A 21,385-nucleotide genomic window follows, 5' to 3' on the forward strand; every position below is an offset into this window, starting at 1 on the left:
CCTGGAGCCATCTTTCTTTTTGTTTTATTTTACAAACCTGTCTTGATAGCCTCTGGGGACAAGAATGCCAGTCTTCTTGTGGACTCTGTGAAAATAGAGGTCATTGCAATGGAAAGTCTGGAAACTGTGAGTGTGCTCCTGGTTACACAGGAAAATTCTGTGCCACGTGTGAGTAATAAACCCAGACAGGATGAACTATAAAGTCAACAAATTGTTAGTTATGTAATGAATGCTTTATCTCCTGAACTGCTGCTCAATATACTGCTAGAAGCTATTTGACTAACCATTGTTGAAGCAATATTCCCATTATTTGGTAGCTTTAAATGATGACTTATTGTTTTTCTTAATTCTGTGTGCTGATAAGGCTGCCCTACTTTTGGCCACTGGTGTCATTCAGATATCCGGGGGACACACTGGACTTAGTAGGCTATCTCCGTTTTTAAACCTATCTGTTCCTATGTGGCATGTCCCAAGTCTGCCCCTGCTCCAGAGAATGGCAGTGTCAAGATATCATTACAAGAAGTCTCCAAAATCAACAAGAGTGAACCAAATCCTAGTCTCAAAAGATATCCATTTTCATTCCTACATCTTTCTGTTGGTTATGACACATCCGGAGGCAAGCCATATTTGGTGGGGAAGACAAAGAGTTTTTACTCTCTGTTTGGAAGAGTAGCAAAATTTCACTGCCAAAGGCATGCAAGTCCAGAGATATAGTTGCTGGCTTTGTAGAAACCAATCTTGCATATTCAGAGTTCTTTCAGAAGGACTTTAAGAGATTCTAGACTAGAATTACCATTTGTACAGGAATAACAACAGATTGAAGAGAACTAAAAAAATTAAAAATGATGAGCAAAACTGAAGCTGCTTGGAAAAACCAATAGACCACTGCCTGCCTTGTCTCCTGCAGGTGATGGTGTTCATGAAGCCATGTACTAAACCTGCCTGCACTGTCTGCTCTGCACACAGTGAAGCACGGTAGCCTGAGAACTTCTGTAAAGTTCTGACCTGGACATTATTTTGCATAATGTTTCCAACTGGCTTATTAAGGTCAAGCACAAATCTGTTGGTTTGACTGTCTGTTATTTCCTGCGTGTGCATAGTGATGTGAATTAGCATTCCACACTTAGGACGTTTTGCAAACCCCCAAGTAATGGCAAGTAAACACCCCGAGGATGGTATTTAGCAGCAGGCTAATCATGTAATTATTTTGGGGAATACACCAATGCCCCCAACGATAACCCTTAAACAAAAGTGACAGGACAAGGTCTTCGCCTGACAAGTTTCAGTTATAATGAGATGGTTTTTATTTCAAGACTGTCCTCCTAGCACTGTTGACAATCATTTCAATAGGGCAGAAGTTTGCCAGAGTAATAGTCAAACATCCTAACATATTTGTTTACTTTATGGAAAGGTGGGGGGGTGGACTTAAAGGTAAGAATTTACATATTCAAAAGGTAGCTACTTCTTATTTTCTGTTTCCATGTTGCAGTGACATTTCCCCTTGTCTAACTCAACCTTAATGGAATAATTGTTAAGCAGAGAGTAATAAAGTTTACACTCTTCCACTTGCCAGGTGACATAAATAGATACTTGAAAAAACTGCTGAGAAAGGCGAGATCTGATATCTTTCAAATACTATTTTTAATAGTTGTATAGCAATTCTTTAATGGTAGGATTTCAACCTCTAGAAAATGCTTCATGATGCCACTAAGAAGTGTCGGATGGAAAGTAATGTTGACTTTAATTTTATTAACTACGTTATAGTCTATGTATCAAATTGAGTAGACAAAAATATTGCATCACTTCCAAGACCAGTTGAATTTGACACTGAGACATGAAACACCAATTGTATAGCCACTACAATAAGGAGATGGATGAGCCTACATGCGAGAACTCACAAAGACGCTTCACTATATGCCTATCAAAGGGTGTGTAGCATTTTTAAAGGCTTATGCTTGAAGAGGAACATACTGCATTTCTGTAAATACTCAATATGGTGCTCATGAATTTTAAAGCTTTGTTATTTTTCCTAATTAACAGTTATGAACTATCTGACATAAATGTTTTATAATAAGCATAGGCCAAAACCTCCTCTCTTTGTATCCATGTGGCATAATATATGAACATGTGCCTGTGGGTGCCCAAGTCCCTATGCACTCTCAAGTGGAGGCTGTCAGCTGTGTTGCTCAGTCACCCTCCACTTGATTTTCTGAGGCAGGTTCTCCCGATGAACCTCTGTCCTATCTCTTCAGCTGGGTTGACTGACTGGTGAACTTCCAAATATCTACCCTCACTACCACCATCACTATAATTATAGATGTGTACCATTTTTCTTGACTGAAAACTAATAGCTCAAACATTTTCTTATGCCAATAGATGTTGTTCTTTGACAGTTTTATACACAGGAAAGCACATTCTGGTTACTCTCCTCCTCCCTTTGTCTTGTCTTCCTCCTCTGTCATCACTTCCTCCCTGTGTTCATGAGTTTCGTTTTGTTTTCCACACAGTTTAACTGGGGTCATCTGTATGATCATGGTTTGAAACTGTCGGTAGGCTCACGACTGAACATTAGGCCTTGCTTCACCCAGGATCTGCTAGTTGCTGATAGTTCAATAGCAATTAAGAGGGTTCTTTGAACTCCTTCTTGACCGTAGCTGATTGCTATATGGGCCTGTTTTGTGTAGGCCCAGTCTCAGTGCCCATAGTTGCTGAGAGTCCAGCATTGTCATGGCCAAGTCGTGCTAGATGGCATTGCACAGCCCGTCTTCCTATCTCTCAGTTGTTCTTTATTTATACCCCTCTTTCACAATGGTCCCTGGCCTTCATGGTAGAGTATATATGACATATTTAGGAGGTGATTTCTGGAGATTCAAACTAAGGTCCTCTTCACCAATTAAACTATCTCCAAAAGTGTAATTTGAAAGATATTGGCCTTATATAAATCTATAAATCCCATTATTTGAAATTTTAGATACACATATTTGGTGAATTTTTCTTTAAGAAAACTTTATTTTAGTGTAAGAAAATCATCTGGATAATGCTTAGTTGGGTTGTGTGTGTGAGTGTGTGTGAGTGTGTGTGTGGTACGTGTATGCCTATGCACACAAGCACAGGGTTCGTATGGTTTATTAATTTTATTTTTATATCTAGGAATGGCAGATTAATGGCTATAGGCATGTGTGAAAATGCCATAATAAAAACCATTATTGTGAGCAATAAGTATATGCTAATATAAATATAATTTAAATTACTAAAATATGTCTTCTATCAGTTAAAAATAAAGCTATACTTCTGAGAAGAAAGTTTAGCTTTGTTTCTGGCATGTCACTGAATATCAAAGATGTTTTCCCAGCTTTATATTTGTCAGACCACTATTTCCAGAGCCAAAGCACAAAACAAAGACAAACTGTCTACTGGGGGAGGGGATTGATTAGCTCAATTACATAACACAGTTGTTGCCACTCTGACCATGTTAGGATTTATGATTTGGATGAATATGTAATATCCAGGGAGCTGACATTGAATACCACAGATTGAAAATTATAAATGTACCTGTTTGTGTGTGAGAGAGACAACTGATAGAAAGGCAATGTTTGCTGACTGAGGCTGTGCTCATGTCCAAATAGTAGGACTACAGACGACTATTTTTCTCTTCTATCCAGTTGTATATTTTCGATGTTCACTACTTTGTTTTCCTTTAACCATAGGTAGGGTAGTGCAAGGCATCATCTTTGACTAAATAGCTGTGCATTGTTATTACTCTTAAAGCAACATGCATTTGCTTGGTAATTCTGTTAGAGCAAACTTTTTCTCTAATCTTGCTGTACTTCTTCTTCTTTATAGTTGAGACTCCTTCCCCTTTTCATCCTGCTGTGTATGTTGAGTTTAATCCACCAATTACTACCAATTCGAAAAACAGCAAAGACCTTTGGGGGAAAAATAAACTAGTAATATTGCCTCTAAATGGTTCATTTCCCCTTCTTTAGAAATCCCATTTTCTGCTCCTTTTTTTCTGTTTTTTTGAGACAGGGTTTCTCTGTATTGTTTTGGAGGCTGTCTTGGAACTTGCTCTGTAGAACAGGGTTACCTCTAACTCACAGAGATCTGCCTGCTTCTGCCTCTGCCTCTGCCTCCCGAGTGCTGGGATTAATTTGACTATTGCATCTCAGATTTCTGTCATGTGTTTTTTAAGGCAAAATGCAGTAGGTTAGTTCCATACTGAAAGGGGAAGCCATAGTGAAAAGAGGGAAGAGATATGAGGATGAAGATGCTCATCCCAAATATATCCATGCTTTGAACATCGTTTGATGAGGCTCCAGGAAAGGCATCCTGGCAACTGGCCTAATGTTCCTTCCATGGGAAGCTGGTAAATATTTATTACATGGATGAATGAAATATTACAGCTCTGAGTTGTAAAGCTTTCATTGCTCCTACTGTGGTGATTCCAAACACCAATGTGATGTCAAATGGCTCTTTAAAATCTCTGGATCTTTGGCAATTGGCTGTTCCAAACTGTAGCCATGAGGTCAGCACACAACCGGCTCATAACTGCTATTATTTTCAACAAGCAAATACCTACCTTCACCTTTTCTTCTGACACTACTTTTTAGAGTAGTTCCTAAACAGACAACCAGTTAGATCTTTTTGGTTAGATTAATCAAAAAATAGTTTTGGACCAGTCTAAAAAAAATAACAAAGAGGACAAAAGGTTTTGGGGATATGGGCATGTCAGGTATATCAGAGTTAAGGGCAGAATTAGAATGGATGAGATAAAAATACCCTGTTGAGTTAAAGAATTAATGAGAACTTTTTAAAATAATAATTATTTGGCTGAAATGATTCAGGATTCAAAAATGCAAAACAGAAAGTATCGCTTCATGTGTAAACAGCCTCTTTAGGCTTTTATTCTGGATTTCATGCAGAATTTTAATATAGAAAGATCTTTTGTTCCTGTTAAAAAATACTTGGGAGCTGTTTTCCAACAGTTTCTACCTCACTCACTCCAACCAGGCCTGGCATCCTATTACACACCTTCTAAAATTTCTTTATTAAGGAAAAAAGTACAGGCACTAAAAGTAAACAGACAAAAAAAAGTAGGAAAGAACACAAAGCAACCAGATGACTAAAAACATTTTAGAACAATTCAACGTCTTGAGAATCAGCAAATGCAAAGATGTCAGATGCAACCAAATGCTTCTCCCACCAAAGATTGTAGATCTGGTTTTTTTTTAAGTTTCTGTAAAATAAATTGTATTTAAATAATACATTTCTCACCCTCCCTGCAGTGAGATGCATTTCCCTTACCAATCTGGCTCTCAGCAGGTGGTCCAGCCTGATGAAGTATCAGCAAAATGTCAGCTCCCACAGAGAAGTGTGGCATAGGCAACACAGAAGCAGTGACAGGCCTTTCAAAAAGCTATTGTGCAAATTCAGCTTTAAAATAGGGATACGGCTGACGACTGATGGGTATGTCATTACATCTCGATCATCTCCCCATCGTCAGAAGGAACAAAAGCGGTATTGTGCACCTGATGTAAAGCCATGAAGTTCTGTGGTGCTGGGTCTGGACTTCAGCAGACTGGATTTCATATCTGCATTCTGAAGAAGTTAATATTCACATTAGCTTTCACATTCTTAAACGTATTCCCTTTGAATGGGGCCCTAGTCATTGCCTCCCCCTCCACAATCACCTTTATAATACCTGCGGATCAATTAAAATGAAAAATTAATCTTCTTATTACATTATAAACCTTGTTGACCTGTTACTATATAATATGGAGTCAAACTTCCAAGGAATTAGAAGTCCATTGTATTCCTTAATTTTCTCACCATTTTAATCAAATGTTGAAAAGCAACAACTGGAGGGGGGAAGTATTTAGTTTTGCTCTCAGGTTAACAGTTCTTCAAACTCTTCACAGTTCTGACATTGTTCAAAAGTTCAGAGTCCAAAGTCTCTTCAAACACCCAAATCATACTTAGTTGTGAGAACCTGGTGTCTAATTTAAGTAGCACAGAATAATGTTCTTGTTTAAAAGAGAATGAATGGTAGGGGTGTGGCAAATCTAAAAAAAAAAAAAAAAAAAACCTCATAAGGCCAGGTGGGCAAAGACTAAATTCTGCAATTCCCTGTTTGGTGTTTAGGGCACATGGTTTCCTGAAGAGAGTTCTAAAAGGCTTGGGCTGGCTGCCTGATGTCATCAGCAGCACACATAGTCTCTCTTTGGACCACTGTACTCAGCCTGTGTTTCTAGTGTTGAACATCTTGGGGCTCCTATTGGAAGTTAGTCTTAGTCCTCGTATCGTCACACTTTACCTTCTCTAATTTTTTCCTCCTGAAACATACTATGTTATACATATAATTCACATGCTTCAGTCATTCAACACCCTCCTCCAAAAACCATGTGTAAGCTACTATATTTGTTAAACATACAATCACATGCTTCAGTCATTCAATGCCCTCCTCCAAAATCCATGTGCATCTAAACATGGTGTTATTATTCATTTTTCTTTCTAATAAAGATGTTCTCATTGGTGTGTGTGTGTTATGAATATGCATATGCAAGGGTATGTATCACACAACTTTCTTGAAGTTAGTTCTCTTCTGCCACCTTATGGGATTCAGTGATATATCTCAGGTTGTTAGGTTTGTGGAATGCTTTTACCCTCTGAGTTATCTCACCGGCCCCCAATATTTTTTTATAGTTAGAATTCAAGGATTTCCTCTTTCACCATAGGTAAACAAGCCAAATCACAAGGTCATTTCACTTCATATTTTATGGATCAGTGTGTTATAATTAGTTGTCTGCTCGTCAATGGTGAGCAGTCATTCACTGTCACATCCCCAGCTCTGGACACGTCAGGGATGCTCAAGAAAGACTTTCTTGCTTCAATTATACAATGCTCTTGACAACTTCATAAAGAAGTTTGGGATTAAAATTTCATAGAAATAGTGAATTGAGGGAAAGGAGACATGATAAACACAGAATTGACAGAACTAAGAAACAACTAGTGACTTGAACTGAAAAAAATGCTACTGAATTGTGAGACTCAATAAGATGTAAAAGGAGAGAGATGGATAGTTACTCAACCCCACAGTCTCTATTCTAATTCTTTTTTTCCTATTCCAATTCTAAAAGTAATTTGTAAAGGATTAGATGATCAACTGTAGTAGATAGTAACAAAGTTGTATTCTTGGTTTATTTCTCAAACTCCCTAATTTATTTCCTTATATCCTCACCAACTAGGAAATAAATATAACATATCAAATAAGAACTCTGTGTTATAAATAAATCCTAAATAATAATTGTTGGGTCTCAGACCCATGCCAAAAGCTAACTGAGGTGCCTATTTAATATATCAGAGTGGACCCGGCTGACAGGTCCTCCTAGCACCCCTCAGAAGAAATATGGCTGGTTTGTTCCGCCGTCTTCCTTGAACTCTCTCTCCATCCAAGGTATACTCCAGGCACATGTTAGCTGAGCCCCTTCTCTCCCCATCACCCGTGGGCTGTGACTTCCATCAGTCCTCATGTGTTTCTCTGAACAAATGTCTGAATTTCGTAGTGTTACTCACCTCACTGTTTTAGGTTACCTTCTGTCACTGTGATAAGCAAACACCACTAATGAAAGCACGTATAGGGAAGAAAGGCTTACTTCATCTTACTCCTCCCACATCACAATTGTCACTGAGGGATGTCGGGGAAGGAACCCAGAAGGGCAGGAACCTGGAGGCAGAACCTGAAGCAGGGGCCATGGAGGAGCACTGTTATTGGCTTGCTAAGCCTGCTTCCTCTCACCATCCAATATCACCTGCCCAGGTTCAGCATCACCCACAGTGGCCTGGGCCTTCCTTCACCAATCATTAACCAAAGCAACGCCCTGCTGACATACCTACAGGCAAGATGATGGAGACATGTTCTCATTTTAGGTTCCCTTTCCCAAAAGACTCCAGTTTGTGTCAAAGTGACAAAAATCTAACCAAAATACTTGACTTATAAAGAAAGAAATAAAATCTAGGAAGAGATAAGAAATGTATCTAAAATTATATAATTTATAATTCACTACCAGATAATAAGTTTAGTAGATGGTAGTCTCTGTGTCTGTTCAAGAAGATAGTGTTTAATATTGTGCTGTATACTGATGACCAAGAAAAGATAAAGAAATATTGTTCCCTGGAGAGGATCCCAAAGAAAAACCTACAAATAAAAGAAGTTTCTGTTTTGAGACCGGCTACAAAAGAGATTGATTGGCACAGCTAGGAGTGTCACAGAGCTGCCAGCTGTCACAATAGCCCATGCTCCATTTAATGGTGGATGGATGATGCTTCTTGTTTGTCTGTCTGCAACATGTTCCACAGCCTGAGCTGCTGACTACCACAAAATACAAAGACAGATTTCAGTGGAACTCTGAGGTCAGCCAGCCCAACTGGACTCAACCTAGCGCTGCATCCTCTGCTTCCGCAGCTGACTGTAAATGCTGTACTTCATCTCATGGAAATAGCAACCTGAATTGTCTCGACCTTCTGCAGATGCTTGGTGTTCAATTCCTCTTTGTTTTCTCAGGGCTTCCCAATCCTAACTGTGTTTAACATGCTCTGTCTGCTGGTAAGTATAGCTGGCTAGTTGCCTCCACTAATCCGTGATTATTCCTGAACGGAGTATCTGGCAGAGCACAAAACAAATGCGTTTTTCCACGAAGTGATCCATCCAGAAGTTTTACTCTTTAGTACACACACCATTCGCAAGAATCTGGGCACAGAGATTATAGTCTCCATAGAGATCATGGACTAAGCAGCTTGCAATTTTTATTTACTCGAGACTGGGTATTTCTCTTATCTGGGATGCATTGATTCTTGAACTATAATGTCCTACTATGAAAATACAAGGAGCAGTATGACATAAAAGTTCTTTTTCAAAAACTTATTATTTATCCTACTGTATCTAAATATCGTTCCTTTTATTTTACTTTTTAAAAGCAAAACAATTTAAAGGGTACCTAAGACTGTAGAATATGCTAGGAATTTTGTTCAGTTCACTAAAGGTTAGTGATATGTCAGGTCCTAAAACTCATTAAGCTTTATTCTTATCCTCCAATGAGACTTCTTCTACATGTCACTTATTAAGTGCTATCTGGAATACTAGACAAGGTAAGACACCATCTTACCCCCAAGTAATTCATATGCAATTTAGTGAGTAAGAAAGGTGTATAAATCACTTGATTATATGTAAAAAGAAAGAAAGAAAACATAGTGGATGGGATAGAAGGGTAATACAACTTGCCCTGGACCATGATGTAAGTGAAAAGTAAGGTGTGAAGTGTGTGAGTAGGTTAATACCAATAAGTAACCTTGATCACTGTTAAGTGCTGTCTGAGAGATGAGATTATCCTGAATAGATATTGATGTAAAAGTTGATGCAGGATTTAAAAGATGCAGGAAACTACGATGATGACACTATAGATCAAAAATTATGCACACATGTATATACACAAACATATGTATATATATACACAAGCATGTATATGTGTATTGCTTGATTTATGCTGTGCAGAACATGCATGCACAATAACTTCTTTGAAAATTATAATTCAAAAGAATAAGAATTTAAGTTTAGATATGACTTTTTATAATTATTGACTATTATAAGTCTGACAGCAGTGAACATGGATGAGCAAGTATCTTTGTAGTAAGATGTAGTGTTCTTTGGGTATATGCCTAAGAGTGCTATAGCTGGATCTTGTGGTAGATAGTTTTCAGTTTTCGGAGGATTCTCTACACTGACTTCCACAGGGGCTGTACCAGTTTGCACTCGCACTTGCAATTAAATGGTCTCCTTTCTTGTATGCCCACCAGTGAGTGCTATCATTTGTTTTATTAATCTTGGCCATTCCTATTGTGGTAAGAAGGAATCTCAAAGTAATTTTAATAGCTAAGAACTTTAACAAATTTTAAGTGTTTCTCAGACATTTGTATTTAATTTTTTGTCAAATCTGTTTAATTATGCATACTATTTTATTAGGTTATTTGTTTTCTTGATGTTCGGTTTTTCTTTCAGTTTTAAAATTTATATTCTAGATATGAATCCTCTATTAGATATATAGTTGGTAAGGAATTTTTAACACTTTATAGGGTGCTGCTGTTTTGAATCCTGGTGTCCTTGTCTGTACAGAGCTTTTTTGGTTAATTTGGATCCATTCATTAATTATTGATCTTAACGTCTGTGTTATTGGTGTCCTTTTCAGAACATTCTTTCCTGTCCAGTGAGTTCAAGTCTATTTCCTGCTTTCTCTTGAATCAGGGGTATCTATATGCATGCTGATATCCTTTATCTCTATCTTGTAGAGACCAGCTTACAAGATACATTGGCATAATAGTGGCAAAATAGTTGAGTCTTGTGCAGCTTATGATAGACACAGATGTATTTTCCATCTATGTGCAGCTAATGAGTCTGACCAGCACTATTTGTTGAAGATACTATCTTTTCTCCAGTGTGTATTTTTAACTTCTTTGTAAAAATCTGGTTGTCTGTAGGTGTGTAGAATTATGTCTGTATCTTTTTTTTAATGACAGTACCATGCTGTTTTAACTACTATAGCTCTGTAATATAACTTGAAATCTGGGATGGTGGTACCTCTAGCAGTTATGTTTATTATTCAAGATTTTTTAGCTACTCATCTTTGTATGTATATGTGTGAGTATGTGTATACATGTGTAAGTATGTCTGTGTCTGTGTTTCCATATGAAGTTGAAAATTGTTTACTCAGTCTGTGAAAAATGTGTTAAAATTTTGATGGGGTACATTTACACAATAGAATTTTATTTATCAACTGAAAAAAATTAAATTTGCTGGCAAATGAATGGAGCTAGAAACAATCCCCCTGAGTGAGTAACTCAGACCCTAAAAGGCAAATTTATATATGTGGGTGTTAATTTTTAAACTTTAGATATGTATCTTTTGATCCAAATAACCACAGAGGTTTGGTGGCAACCCAGGACCAGGAGGGAAGTGATGTTCCAAGTCAGAGGAAGTAGAACAGAGTATTGTAAAGAGATAAAGCAGAACCTAGAATAGGAGGACTAAATAAGGAGGGAAAGGAGAGGTCAAGGTAAAGCAGAGGATACTGGAAAGGACTACTGACATGAAAAGTCTTTTGAAATGCCATATTGAAGCCTACTGCTGTAGAAGTTTATGAAATATATACATACATGATAATTAAATGGAGTTACCATATAATGACATAGCCTCAACTGGTCATCTTATGCCACCAAGTAAAACCTCCAGTGCCAGGAATGGTTTATATGTTCGTGAGTCCTTGGCCAAAGGGATACCATAGCTCCCTACTCCCCAAATGTGGCAAGCTATTTCAAGTCTGCTGGTAACTCTCCACAGCCTGATGGTAAGGCTGGAGACATTACTCACTTCTGTCATCAACATGGAGCAATTGAGCTGGTGCCCAACTAGAAGTTTCACCCTAGGAAAGTACTTGCATACTACCAGAAAAGAAAAATCATCATGAATTTCACCCACTTACAAACTTTGTAACTTAGAATAGAGACCAGCTTACAAGATACACTGGCATAATAGTGGCAAAATGTTATAGGAATAACCAGTCATTTTTTTTTGGTATTTAAGTCTTACTTCCTGAGATGGAGGTAAATAAAACATTGCTAAAGTGGCCAAGAATCTGAGACTAGATTGGTCATGGGCCTAGGGGAAACCTACTACTATCATTCTGTTGAAGGACCATAGCAACAAAAAATAGCAATAAAATTACTCCTGATGGCATATTACTCTACTCGCAGAGTAGAGGATCACTCGACCCTTTGATAGAAGCTTCTTCTTACAATAGATGGCAACTAACACAGAGATCCATAACTGTACAATGTGTAAAGAGAGAGATTTTGGAGCACTCAGTCCTAAATGGGATGTCTTCATTAAATACCTCCCCTCAAGGCTAGTTTTCAATATGGAAGAGGAGGCAGGGTGATTTTAAGAGCCAGGGATGGTGGGTGACTCTAATAAATAGCATCTTGTAGTAGACACAAAATGACTGATGCACATACAAACTATCAATCTACAGCAGCACACATAAAATATGCACAGTTGAAACCTGAAAGTAGCATGAGGAATGATGGAGGATGTCTTTCTATATGCTATGAATATATGTTTCTCTTATTGGTTGATGAATAAAGCTGTTTCAGCCAGTAGGCAGGCAGGATGTAGGCAGGCCAGAAGCATAGGTGGTGCTCCCAGACAAAGAGGATTCAGGGAAGAGGAACTCATAGAGGGAGTTGAGAGGGAGATGTCACATAGGTACGGAGGCAGCAAGAGGTCTGGGTATCACTGATAAGCCAAGACCATGTGGAGATACACAGATTAATAGAAATGGGTTAATAATTAAGAGAGCTAGTCAGTAAGAAGCCTGAGCCATAGGTCAAGCAGTTTATAATTAATATAATACTCTTTGTGTTTATTTGGAACTAAATGGCCATGGGACCTGGCAAGACAGCAACTTCCAGTCTACAACTGTACAACTGGCACCCCCAACATGAGGCAAGAATTTCTATGGTAAAACATGACAAAAGCTTAAAAAGGGATTCTAAAAGCAAAAGAACAAAGTCAAGCATGGCTTCATGGTAGCAGTATTTTCTCAGGTGGGCTCTCTTTGTTAGATGCAAACTTTGAGAGAGGCTTCCTGACTCAGCATTAGTGGCAAAAACCACACGGTTCTTTTAAGAGACCCTGCTACCAAACAATTAAATGGTGTTTACTAACAGCTGGTGGTGGCATGATTCTTGGATGTAACATGAATCTAGAATTTCTGTCTACAAGGAAGGGAAAGTGGACACTAAGTTTCATCCCTAACTAAGAGATGTTTGCAGTTGATGCCTGCCATGAAGGTGACACACTGGGTATGTTCGACACACTCCAGGGCAGGACTTATATCCAATAGTAGTTGGCCAGTGTAAAGTGGAGTCCATGTTGTTTATATGTTTTGTGTCTGCTCTTTTTGTTCTTTTCTTTCTTTCTTTTTGTCTGTCTGATTTATGATGTGGGGGGATTTGCTTTTTGCTGTTTTTTTTTTGTTGTTGTTGTTTGTTTCTAGAGAGATAGGGAATGTGTGGTTATATGGAAAGGGAGTTGTACAAGACCTGAGAGGAGTTGGAGGAGAAGAGTATGATCCTAAAATATTGCATGAAGCAAAAATTTTAGGTAAAATTTTATAAAAATAGCCGGGCGGTGGTGGCACACGCCTTTAATCCCAGCACTCGGGAGGCAGAGGCAGGCGGATCTCTGGGAGTTCGAGGTTGGGCTGGACCAATAGCCTCCAATACAGAGAAACCCTGTCTCGTAAAAACCAAAAAAATTTTTTACAAAAATAAGTTTGTATAGGGTAACTCTAATGTGGTTTGGCAAGATGGCTGATGTAAGACTCTACTGGGGAAACTAAAGAGACTCAACAGACTCAACAAGTGCCAGCTATTGGCCAGGGCATATGGAAAGGGGAACCAGTAAACAAGACTCAGATTGACTGGGAGCAGAGGGAAAGGTCTGACAGAGTTAAATGTGACCTGTAGATGTGTTGCGAATGGTTGGCAAATGTTTTTAAAACTACACGTTTGCACATTTTAAAGATCAAAATACATATATGCATGCATGCATACATACATACATATTGGACTCATGTTCCTGTGTGGAAATGCATTACTATTTTTATGAGCTCCTAATTTCTCAGGTAAGGCAGGCACTGCCAGTAGATTATAACATATATTTCTCTGAGAATTCATCTAACCAGACTTTATCTGCTCCTCCCTTGTGTGAGCTGCATGGTCTCAGGAACCTCTATTTGTGGTGTTTAGTTTAGAACATGTGAAGAAGAAATAGAAATGTCCAGAGACGTGATTCAGAAAATAATGTCTTTCACAATGAAAAAAAGTAAAGGATACTTGTAATCTCATATACTACTTACTAAAAGAAAAGGAGACATGAAGGTTTTGGAATGTGGTCTATGTTGGTGCTTATGGAATTCAGGTTAGGATTAAAAAGATAAATGAGAAATGAATAAGTTAAAATAGCACCTGTAGACTAGCCTTTCAGAAAAGTCTCATCATAAGGAATGACTGAAACACCCTTTTTCCTCTTCCAGCAGAAGGCTTAAAAGCTTCTTTGAATATGCAAGATGCATTTTCCTTCCTGGACATCTGTCAATGCCATTTCTCTGTTGACTAATTGTTCAATCTTCTCTCCTCCTGCTCCAAAAGCTGGGTCCAACCCTCCATAGCAAGGAAATCGGCAAAGCCATGAAGGTTACTAAAGAATAATCAAGCAAAAATTTAGAAATTTTGAGATAAGACTTGGAAAAAATATGTTGAAATATATTGGTAGTTCTATAAGTAACTGCTTTAAACTTTATTAGTTTCTAACTATGAAATTTAGTTTGTCTGTGCTACTAACACATAGTCTGCTTTATAAGCCATATTTTTTAAGATTATAAAGCCTCTTAAAATATATACATACATGGTGCTAGAAATATTGCCCAACAGTTAAGAGAACTTGTTGCTCTTATAGAAGAACTGAATACATTGCCAGCACCCACATCAGGCAACTTGCAACCACCCATAAGTCCAGCTCCAGGGATCTGATGCTCTCTTTTAGCCTCTATCATCACCCACATTCACATGTAGCACAAACATATGCACAATATTAAAAATAAAAATCAAATCTTTGAAAAAGTAGGAGTGGTATAACAAACAATGCATACCAGTGTGTATTTGTGATTTTCTAGCACAGTCTATTGTCTAGGAATGCATTTACAAAAAGTGTCTGGGACTATATTTCAAAAAATTTCTGTCTCTTAGACCCAGAGAAAGCTATAATGTGAAAGAAAAATCAGAATAAAAGATGTATTAATCAATTTCAAACAGTTTGAAGTAGCTCAATTTTAAATGCCTGATTGATCATCATTGTTATTTCCAAGTAGGAATAAATAACTGCCTGTTGGCTTTGGAGATGATAGTGGAACTCATCCTGCGATATCTGTATTTGCTTCTCTCTTTTGCAATAAATATGACAGGCCCACAAAGCTGGGGAAACTCCTTCTGCTATTTTAAAAGGCCTTGGATCTAACTAACTGTGTTTTTGTGCCATCATTAATCAGCTGTCCGAATAGGAGAAGAAAAGGACGGAGGATGCAGTCCACTTAATATGCCTCACTCTTACACAGCAGCAAGGACCTCAAGCTTCTTAAACTCTGCCTTTGTAAGAGGAGTCACAGAATTAACATGTTCTGGAACCTTTCTCCGTAACTTGACATCCTTGAAACTGCTTATGTATTTCCTCAAGAATAATATTTGTTATAGACATCAAGTTCACTATCAAGAATAGGCATTCGAGGTGGTCCTGGAGCCTTCATCCAGTGACTGATGGAAGCAGAGGCAAACACCCACAGTTAAATACTGAACAGAACCCAAGGAACCCAGCGACAGAGAGAGAGGAGCGAAGAGCAAATTGGCAAAAAATGGGCTGGCAAAACCTGCAGAGACAGCTGATCCGAACAGGGAAGAGCTCTTGGACCCCAGACCGACAGCTGAGAGGCCAGCATGGGACCGATCCAGACCCCCTGAATGTGAGAGTCAATGTGGAGGCCTGGGCTACCTATGGGGTCCTGAGCAGTGGATCAGTGTTTATCCCTCGAATACTAACAGACATTGTGTGTCCATAACACAAAGAGGGTTGCTCTCTCTACCTGGACTCTTAGGGAAGTGCCTGGACCCTACCCTGAATGAAATGATAGACTCTAGATATCCCCTATGCAGAAGGCATTGGCAATAGGATGGGAGGATGGGGGGGATGGTGGGGGGTGCGGGAGGAGGGGAGGGAGAGGGAACTGGGATTGACATGTAAAACAAGCTATTTAAAATTAAAAAATAATAAAAATAAAAATAAAAAGAATAATATTTGTTATCAACTAAATTAAAGTATATTTTATCATACGAATCAACTTTTCAATTCTATGTTTTAGCTTACCTTTAAGAGAACATAAATGGTACTATTAGCATGCCATTATGTCCACATACATAATGCATAGAAATTAGTATTTTACAAAGAATGTCTGCAAAATAAACATTGATAAAACATTAGCTAAAACGGTCTAATTTGTACATCTATAATGACATTGGGATAACAAATTAGCATTTTGCTCATTATTAAATATGTTTATATTTAGTATCTTGTTTAAATTTGGAAATTTTTCTATGAAAAATATCCACATCAATGTTATAGTATGACTGGAGAGTAAAAAAGTGAGTTCCATTGGACAGGACTAACCAAGCTCTTTGCACATATGTTATAGTTATGTAACTTGGTCATCTTATGGGACTCCTAACAGAGAGAGCAGGGGTTGTCTGACTCTGTTACCTGCTTTGGGGACCCTTTCCTCTTCCTGGGTTGCCTCATGCAGCCCTAAGAGGAGAGAAGTGTCTAGTCTAACTGCAACTTGACTGTTATCCGTGGCAGACCTAAATTTTTCTGACGAGAAAGAAGAATGGAGGTTCTGGAGGGTCTGGGTGGGGAGGAGAGAGAGGGAGAAAACTGTGATAAGTCTGGGAATTAATTATTTTCAAAAGGAGGTTAGTTCCAGCTACATTTTTGTCACCTCCATTGTTATTTTCATCTAATTTGAATTATTGACTATTGTTCAGCCTTACATGCCACTATCTTGATATTTATACATTTTTTTCTTTTCTGTTTCAGAGATTTGGAAATTAAAAGTAAGATAAGTCTTTCTAAAAAACAAAATATTGTGTACTATATGATGAATAATTCCAAGAGTACCATCTACACCTCTGTAAAATGAAATATTCCCACATACTTAATATTCAAAGACATTATCTACTTGACAAGATAGTAAAATATCCCACTTATCTGTTCTGGGGCTAATTTGTCAAATTTTAACAATTTTATTAGTCCCTGGCAAGGCCTTTAAAACTTGGCAAAGAATATTAATAAGTCATTAATGGTTAATTGCATGTCAGCTTTGAGGTCAAGGAGTTTGAATGATTTTTTAGTCATTGGAATTAAAATATCACTCTGACAAGAGTCTATAGTGCATGTTTCTCTACCTCCCTCCCCAATCCTTAACCCTCACCTATGAAAACATAAACATAGAAACACGAACTTAATTATCTTTTATAAGTATGTGAGAGGGTCATGGTAATGTGCATTCAGGGAAGGAATTGTGATAAAGGTGTATGTCCTCAAAGGAAGATAGATTAACTTCTCAACCTGTGCAGCTTAACTTGATAACTGAGGGTCAACCAGAGACGTTGTCAGCTATGAAACCTGCACTATATAAACCTATCTGCTGTGCTCCTTGTGTCTGACCATAAAATTAATTTAAACTAAGGGGCTAGGATTAATAAGACAAATAAAAATAACTAAGTAGGGGATGGCAAGATGGCAGTCAGTAGAATGCATATAGTGTAACCATGAGGACTGAGTTTGAACCCCAACGTTCACCTAAAACCAAGAATAGCATCATGGGTCTGTAGCCCCAGTACTGGGAAGGGAGACCAAAGAAGCCTTGGGACTTGCTAGGTTTCAATCTTACCTACTTGACCTGAGAGAGACCCTATCTCCAAAACTAAGGTGAAGAGTGACTGACAAAACACCCAGTCCTCTTCTGACCTTTATGAGCAAATAGACACGTGTGGGTGTAATGGGGAATATGGGGATTTGCAAGATCTTTAAGTTTTAAGAAAAAGATAGTCCAGCAAATCATGAAACATTACTTAACATAATTATGGAAGTTCCTATAGTCTTTTTCACTCATTCACATGTTAGGGGAAATTGCAGTTTCCTTGTCTTTAGGTAGTATTGCTTTTTTGTTGTAGATACATGTAAATGAAACCCCAAAGGTTTATTTGTTTCTTTTCTTCCCGAAAAAAAAAACAAGTTGCTTTGGGGAACATTATAACTCCTGGGGATCCTAGAACTTGAGTTAGGAGTCCATCAGTCTGCATTGCCTGTTTCCCTTGGTCGTGGAGCACATGAATTGTTTCCAAGGGAAGCATTCCATAATCTGTATGCAAAGTAGTGTTTTTACATAGCTGAATGTCAGTTCCAAATGTAAAGCTGCCTGTTGCCTCAAGTGTGAAATCCATTCTCATTTGCATTTATGTTCCTTTGCAACTAGGGATGCTGGAGTTTCTGGCCTGGGCTATGGAGATGATGTGACAGTGGTGAGGAGTCCTAATCCTTGTGAACACTTTCCACTTCACTGACAAAGACAACGGGGGTTCATGGGGAACCTGTCTTGACCCAAGCAGTCAGTCTATAGGAGGCAAGGAAATACAAGTATTTTGATGTCTTTATGGTATTTTACCGTCTTCTAATTTGTAAATTTTCCAATATGCTGTGAGCATATATATGTTTGTAGAGAGTCCATGATTCACATTATGTGGTTTCTTTTATCATTAAAATTCAAATATGAGAGATCAGATGCCAGGATATTTTTAGATTCCTTTGTTTGTGGAAGGAAGATCTGCTCAGAAATTAAGATCAACATTTAGGATGTTTGTCTTGGTTAATTTCTATCGTGGGATCTATGGTCTCAGTTGATGGTACCTGACCTGATGATTTCAAGAGCCTTGCCATTTTCCTGAATGCATTTTATTTTGAACTTTGGAGGTTGATCTCATTGAGGATAAATAGCTTGGCCACGTTTGCCTACTCATGAAACCCACTTTTTATCTGGAGTCCACACTTGCATCACTGTTAATCTTCCCACTGCTTTTGGCTGCTGCTCCTTTGAACTGCTTTTTTTAACCCTGATGGTTAATGGAGAGAAACTACTATCTCCCTAGCTAGAAACAGACCTCCCATTTAGTGAAAGTGCTGAAGCACCTGTCTGCATTCTACATTCTAAAGCTATTGTTTATACAAGCTGCATAGGGCATACAAAGAACTGTATCTGATATAAGATAGCAAAAAGTAATAACTCTAATGTAGGATCAAAAAAGCATTATAAATAATAGTCTTTTCACGGGTAACTTCTTTGACCATAATGTTAAACTGGACTGTATTTCTATTAGTGTGTCATATATAGCCCTCAATGTAACTTCATGAAGCAATGATTGTGTTATTTCTCAAGATGCCATAGATAAACTAGCCAGTTGTGTGGATCTAGTCTTAAATTAGCTGGGTTCTTTCATATTTCTGTGGCCACCTGCCAGGTCATCTGGAGCTGGCAAGTCTAAGGTGATCTTTTGAAGCCTAAGGTCAGAACTGGTACATCCCCTCTACTGCTGCTGTCTACTGGCCAGCACAAGTTGACAGACAGCCCAGATTCCATGAAGAGGAAAATAAGCTGCAGTACTTCAGAAAGGAGTTAAAATTTACTCTGCAGAAGGAGGAAATACAGACCTGGTAGAGGATCTGGGCCAGCATTGTAACCAGTCTACCCCTATTGCCTTCCTAAGTCATTATGGGCTGTACTGAGACCCTCCATCCTCTACTCCCACATATTAGATTGTGCCGACTCTCTATGATCCAAATGACATGCGATATTTTAAATGTTGCCTCTCTGTGATCTAACAACTTCATATTGCTAATTTTCACTTGTTACAACATTTCTATATTTGGATCAATAAAGGTTTAGTGGCTTTTTAAAATAGCATGTCCTGAAATTGTTTTTTCTCATTTCTCTCATAGATATGTGCTTATGTTTATTTATATATGAATGCTTGTATTCATATGTATATATGCATATACATTAGTATTATGTTTAATCATTTGCTTCTGCCAGAATGCCAATGCTTTTGTTACTTTTGATGCTCTGATGGACTCCTTTGTTGTTGCTGCTGATTACTCTAAAAATGACTGCTCAGAGGAGATGGCACCTTTTTCACTGGGACTAACTACCTGTTCTATACAAGAGAAATCTAGGTGAGAATGTTAAGAAACACATTTATGCCTCCTTCCATGTGGTCACTCTGATAGAAAGTCCATGGGAATCACAAAATATGGTCCATAATTTAGCACCTGGAGTGGTTGAGTTGATAATTCTCCATCAGCTGCAGAGCTGTCATTTCCATTAATACTTTAATGAATAGCACCGATCCTTATTAATGTGCAGAACACAGATGTATCGTATCCTCTGACCAGCAAGCTGTTGCATGATTGCAAAGATGCTGGGGTGTATGGTGAGCTGTGACCTGCCCATTCTTAGTTCATAAATCTAGACACAGAATTCACTTTGGGTCTTGTATTAAGACGAGATGAGAGGAAACATAAACCATGTTTGGTAAAGTCGGTGGCATCCCTGTTTTTCTAGTTACCCATGGTTTATTAATGTTGTGTGTTATTTTCAGCAGTACTTATATCAGAGATCATGAGGGGCCCTTAAAGACATGCTGATGCCTCTTGGGTAGTTTCAGAAACAAATCCACTTTATGAATAATTCTGCCTATATATCTTATATCTTCAGGACTCCTTCCTATTGGGTTTATTTGTTGTATGTACATTTGCATGATATGCCCTTTGAGAATTGTTGCTTTTCCTGTCCTTTAAGTCAGAATCACACATTCTAAGGTAGCCAAATTCACAGCCAAGAAAAGAGAGGTCAATTGTAGTGAAGAGCATGACATAGCAACGCATAAAGTTCAAAGAGCTAATGCAACCATGCCAAAATCTGCTGTCTCTTTCTTTGTTAGACAGGCTTATTGCTGATTGAGGATTCCAAGTTAATTATTTGGATTGAAATTTAATGATACAGATACAGGGGATGTACACAGTGCTATCCAGCTGGTGCATATTTTGCATGTATGTAATACGTCTCCTTACAACAGAAGTTGTATTTTAGAATTGGTAAAGTACAAGACCTTTTACTTCATACCACTTTACCTCCCAAGGATTTTAGCAAACAAGTTCTTGCGGTCAAGTTTTACTCGTTGTTTACCCCCATCTTGAGTGAAATTAAGGAAAAAGTTGCAGTTATCTTTTACTTTCTATTTCAAATTTGGGTAGAAAAGTACATATCAAGGCTTGCCTGGAGTGTGCGTAGTTTTATCCCCATGTTTTTGGAGCAGTGTCAGTGGTGTTCTTTTAGAAGTGCACCTGGTTAGTTCATTGTCAGTGCTGTCGAGTAGTCTCTGAGCAGAAGGTCATGTACCTGCAATATATATATGAACTTGTCCCTTTAATAAACCATGAAACTGTAGTTTACTATGTTCCAAGGACCATGAATAAACACACTGTACAGTTCCTGCATATCAAGCGCAACTGCTTACTGATCATAGCACACGGCAGTCTCCCTTGGAAATCTGTTGAAGATGCCATCCAGAGCAAGTCTTTAAGCTCTTTGCTTGATGCAGAGTGCCTTCCTCCCGT

At 38.2% G+C, this 21,385-nt stretch overlaps 1 protein-coding gene across 12 annotated transcripts in view; it reads left to right on the forward strand.

Moving 5' to 3' along the window:
- Positions 1-21,385, forward strand: part of LOC101823368 (EGF-like and EMI domain-containing protein 1) — a 648,492-nt gene that overhangs the window by 559,625 nt on the left and 67,482 nt on the right. The window lies entirely within an intron of this gene.

This window comes from Mesocricetus auratus, unplaced genomic scaffold (genome assembly GCF_017639785.1).
Source record: "Mesocricetus auratus isolate SY011 unplaced genomic scaffold, BCM_Maur_2.0 Super-Scaffold_100011, whole genome shotgun sequence".
Classification (NCBI taxonomy): Eukaryota; Metazoa; Chordata; class Mammalia; order Rodentia; family Cricetidae; genus Mesocricetus; species Mesocricetus auratus.